The following is a 6000-nucleotide window of genomic DNA, read 5'->3' on the forward strand; positions in this document are numbered from 1 at the left end:
AATGGTTAGATCGCGGGTAGGGGTGCTGCCCCTGGCCCCGCAAGGGGATTCGTTCCGCGATTGCGCCCGAAAATCGCTAAACGAGACCGCTGGGAATTTTTACTCATAAAAATTGGTATTAAAATTGCAGAAAATTATAGAAAATACATAATTTAGAATTATGTATAATTTGTGATAGTCATGTCCCAAAAAGACCCAATTGGATTGGTATATTTTGTGTTGTAATTCATAATACGACCTGCGTGCTGTCATGTGATTGTGTGTGCTGTATTTTTGATATGAGACTCGAATGTAACTCGAGTTTCAAAATTGTAATGTACAAAATTGGAGTCGTGGAAGGTCCACTCGAGATAGAGTTACGAGGAGGGCGCGAGCAACACAAGGTGGTCAAAGGGAGGAGCTTGAGAAGCTGTTGACCCTAGGTTGACCATCCGATCTTCTCATTGGCTTGAGAAGATCGTAGTAGGGCCATGACTAATCATAAATTAATTTAATTAATTGCTTGTGTATATGTGATGCATGATTAAGTAATTAATTAGTGCCTAATGATTAGATTAGATCTAAGTCGTGCACATGATGCACCCTTTCGATTAGATTAGATCTATCGAGTATATGATATGCATCATCGTTTAGATTAGATCTAAATCACGTCAACTCTAATGCCTACCGTGCCGTGATACCTATCACTACCTCGATCACATGTGTTGTTGAATCTGCCAAACAGAGCAACACATATTATCTTGGTAGGGTACGGAGGGACAATCTTGGTCCCGCTTATCAACGCATGGATGAATACAAACTCAATTAGATTGAGTATTCCTAGTTAACTCAGTTGGATCAAGTACAACTATAGGCATTCTTCCAATGGTTGGAAAGATAGGGCATAAATCACATTTATATTAATTCTTGGGCGTATTAGCCAAAGCTAACTCAAGTTTTAATATAACTGCGGATAATGATCCTATAAACAAGAGTTGCATAGAGATGTAATTGGTAAATCGTTACCTACCGATCATACTAAATCTTGGGCGTATTAGCCAAAGCTAACTCAAGGGTTAGTATGATGTGGATCTTGTCCCACATAAATTATAGAATTTAGTGGGAGCATTATTTAGTTAAAGGCCTAATTAAATGATTTAAAAGAATATGATATTTATTTTCTGCATTTTTCTGTTGTACATAACCATGACGTCGAATACGAATTCTTTCTCCCTGCATTCTGTTCTTGAGAAGGACAAGCTCAACGGAGCACATTTCCTGGACTGGTACAGGAACTTGAGAATAGTTCTCACCCAGGAACGTAAACTGTACATTCTGGAGCAGCCCATTCCGGAGGCTCCTCCTGCCACTGCCACGCGAGCTGACTGAGATGCTTACAAGAAGCATCAAGATGACGCATTAGATGTGCCCTGTCTAATGCTCGCGACCATGAACTCTGAGCTTCAGAAGCAACACGAGTTGATGGACGCTTACGATATGATTGAACATCTTCGTCGACTGTATCAAGGACAAGCGCGGCATGAGAGATTTGAGATCTCAAGGTCACTATTTCAGTGCGAGATGTCAGATGGGGCTCCCGTAGGCCCATATGTACTCAAAATAATTGGGTACATAGAAAACCTACAAAGGTTGGGATTCCCGCTTGGCTAAGAGCTGGCCACTGACTTGATCTTGCAATCCTTGCCGGATAGCTATAGTCAATTCGTTCTAAACTACAATATGAACAAAATTGACAAGCCACTGCCCGAGCTGCTTAGCATGTTAAGAACTGCTGAGCTGAACCTTAAGAAGGCTAAGCCCCACTCTGTTCTGATGGTTCAGAAACACAAGGGTAAGGGAAAGCCAAAGGCAAAGGAAAGTCCCAAGCTAAGGGAAAAGCCAAGGCACTGAAGCCTAAAGGAGGGGTCGCCAAGGATGCTACCTGCTTCCACTGCGGTCAGACCGGGCACTGGAAGAGGAACTGCAAGGTGTACCTGGAAGATCTTAAGAAGAAGCGAAGTGAGACTTCCTCTTCAGGTATATATGTTATAGAAGTCAATCTATCTATTTCTTCATCATGGGTATTAGATACCGGATGTGCATCTCACATTTGTACTAATGTGCAGGCGCTGAGAAATAGCAGGGCATTGGCGAAAGGCGAGGTAGACCTACGCGTAGGCAATGGAGCACGGGTTGCTGTTGTTGCTGTAGGGACTTATTTTCTATCTCTGCCCTCTGGGCTTGTATTAGAGTTGGATGATTGTTGTTATGTGCCTACATTAACTAAGAACATAATTTCTGTTTCTTATTTGGACAAGAAAGGTTTCTCTTTTATAATTAAGGGTAAATGTTGTTCTGTTTATTTAAAAGATATATTCTATTGTAGTGCACCTCTGATGAATGGACTCTACATTCTAGACCTTGAAAGCCCTATCTATAACATAAATACCAAGAGGTTCAAGTCAAATGACCTGAACCAAACCTATCTCTGGCACTGTCGCTTAGGTCATATAAATGACAAGCGCTTATCCCAGCTCCATAAGGATGGTTTGTTGGACTCATTTGATTTTGAATCTTATGAGACGTGCGAGTCATGCCTACTAGGCAAGATGACCAAGACTCCCTTTAGTGGGCACAGCGAAAGAGCGACTGATTTGTTAGGACTTATACATAGTGATGTATGTGGCCCTTTCAATATCGCTGCTAGAGGCGGTTATAGGTACTTCATCACATTTACTGATGACTTCAGTAGATATGGTTATGTGTACTTGATGACACATAAGTCTGAATCCTTTGAAAAGTTCAAAGAATTCAAGAATGAAGTACAGAACCAGCTTGGCAAGAGTATTAAGATACTTCGATCAGATCGAGGTGGAGAATACCTTAGCCATGAGTTTCATGACTACCTAGCTGAGTGTGGGATTCTATCCCAACTCACTCCTCCTGGAACACCACAGTGGAATGATGTATCCGAAAGGAGGAATCGTACCCTATTAGATATGATACGATCTATGATGAGTCACACAGATCTTCCGACATACCTTTGGGGCTATGCTCTAGACACGACAGCTTTTATACTCAACCGAGTTCCATCTAAGGCCGTGATAAAGACACCATATAGGATATGGACTGGGAGAGATGCCCAGGTGTCTTTCATGAGGATTTGGGGTTGTGAGGCTTACGTTAGACGTCAAGTCTCAGACAAATTAGGACCCAAATCTGACAAGTACTACTTTATTGGATATCCCAAAGAAACTAAGGGATATTACTTCTACATTCCCAGTCAGCACAAGGTAGTTGTGGCAAAGACTGGGGTCTTTCTAGAAAGGGACTTTGTTTCTAGAAAGACTAGTGGGAGTACGTTCGATCTTGAAGAAGTTCAAGATGCGGACCATAGCATTGAAGCCTCGATGGAAGTTGAACTGGAACCACAAAGTGTTGTGGATGATGTTGTTCCATAAACAGTTGAGGAACAACAACCAGTTCAAGTAGACATACCTCTTCGCAGGTCTGATAGGGTACGTCGTCAGCCTGAGAGATACTCATTTCTCTTGTCTGACCATGATGACGTTGTGCTCATAGATGATGAGCCTACCACCTATCAAGAAGCTGTGATGAGACCAAATTCCGAGAAGTGGCTAGAGGCCATGAGATCCGAAATGGAATCCATGTACACCAACCAAGTATGAACTTTGGTTGATCCACCTGAAGGGGTAAAACCCATAGGGTGTAAGTGGGTCTTTAAGAGAAAGACTGACATGGATGGACTTATCTATAAGGGTCGCTTGGTAGCTAAAGGTTTCAAGAAGATTCATGGTATTGACTATGATGAAACCTTTTCTCCAGTAGCGATGTTTAAGTCCATTCGGATCATGCTTGCTATTGCAGCATACCATGACTATAAGATATGGCAGATGGATGTCAAAACCGCGTTTCTGAATGGAAACCTGCTCGAGGATGTGTTCATGACACAACCTGAGGGTTTTGTAGATCCACAGCATACTAGCAGAGTATGAAAGTTGCATAGGTCCATTTATGGACTAAAGCAAGCTTCTCGGAGCTGGAATCTTCGATTCGATGATGCAATCAAATAGTTTGGTTTCATCAAGAACGAAGATGAGCCATGTGTCTACAAGAAGGTTGTAGGGGATATAGTTGTCTTCCTCATATTGTATGTGGATGACATACTACTCATTGGGAAGGACATCCCTTTGCTTCAGTCTGTCAAGACCTGGAGTTGCTTCTCAATGAAGGACTTAGGTGAGGCATCCCGCATTCTAGGGATACAGATCTATAGAGATAGATCTAAGAGATTGCTTGGCCCAAGTCCGAGTACATACATTGACAAGGTACTCCGGTTTGCCTTGCAGAACTCCAAGAAGGGATTTCTGCCGATGTCACATGGCGTGAGTCTTTCGAAGACTCAAGGTCCCTCTTCTAGAGAGGAGAGAGACCGATGGATCAGATCCCTTATGCCTCGCATAGGATCTATCATGTACGTTATGCTATGTACTCGACCTGATGTTTCGAGCATGACGAGCAGATACCAGTCAGATCCACGTGTCAAGAATATTCTTAAGTATTTAAGAAGGACTAAAGAATATTTCTTGATATATGGAGGCAATGATGAGCTCAGGCGGTTACAAAGATGCCGCCTTCCGACCGATCGTGATGATTATTGATCGCGAGGGTGGTCTCGATTTTGTATAAATGGTGGTGCTTGTGGAGTGGAAGAGTTCAAGCAGACGAGAGTTGATTCGATCAGAGGTGAGTGCATTCTGGCATGCAGGAGGAGGCGCTTGATCCAAAGGATTCCAAGTTCATCGAACTTGGGGTGGTTCCCATCACCTATTGAGCCTATTGTGACAACAATGGAGCTATAGCAGAGGAGAAGGAACCTCGCTCACACCAATGGACCAAACACATACTACGGCGCTTCCATCTCATTCGAGAGATTATCGAGAGAGGACATGTGAAGATATGCGAGTACCTTGAGGTAAACATCGCATCCCTTGACCAAGGCTTTGCACAGAGGAAGCATGATGGTCACACTAGGTCATTGGGGCTTAAAGCCCACAATTCAATCACTAGTGCTAGTGGGAGATTGTTGTTAGAGCCTAGAGCCAATTTGATGATTGTATTATGGACTTGTTGTATCATATTCTTATATAAATAAAGACATTTGTTTTTGTTATTATACTTACTTGTATTGGTGCCAAATAAACTAAGTATAACGCCCATTAGTAGAAGGTTCTCACTCTATATCAAGGGAACCGATAGTGAGATATAGGTATTAATCATTCCTAGTCCTAGTCGAGTATTAACATTCAGGGACAATGTTAATGACTAGCTTGTAGGTCAACTCGATGACTTGATCTCACAAGTCATGGATATAGAGATATCAAGTTGACACATGGGTATGCATTGGAGAATGTATACTGAATGACCCGCCATGAGAAAGTATCATGGATCGTTATATGAGTGTCACATACTTTCTCATGTGACTATTAGTATGACTACTAGTCCTTAGACCTGAAGTCACCATGGTTCCCTACATAAGGAGTTATGTACTTTGGTTTCATCAAACGTCACCCGTAACTGGGTGGACTATAAAGGCGATTACTGGGTATGTAACGAATTATGCAGAGGGATGTGAGTGATGTAGATGGGATCTATCCCTCCTATATTACGGGAGAGACATCGATATTCTTGATAGAGTGAGACCACGAAGTGCATGGCCATGCCCAAATGAGTCAATATGAGATATTAAGCTCATTTGATTTAGTGAGTCTACTTGGAGTTCAAGATTTAGATTGGTCAGAGGATGACACGGTCTATGCCTCACATTGATCAATCTAAATGTCTAGGATAGAAGGACACTTGTCATATATTATGATGTTACACCCGAAAATTCTTGAAACTGCATTATAAATATTCTATGATTTTTCTGGAATTTTTAGATATTTTTCCGGAATTTTCCGAGTAGCGGAAGCAATAAAAATAATTATAACCGCAAAATAG

The sequence above is a fragment of the Zingiber officinale genome, chromosome 5B (assembly GCF_018446385.1).
Source record: "Zingiber officinale cultivar Zhangliang chromosome 5B, Zo_v1.1, whole genome shotgun sequence".
Lineage (NCBI taxonomy): Eukaryota > Viridiplantae > Streptophyta > Magnoliopsida > Zingiberales > Zingiberaceae > Zingiber > Zingiber officinale.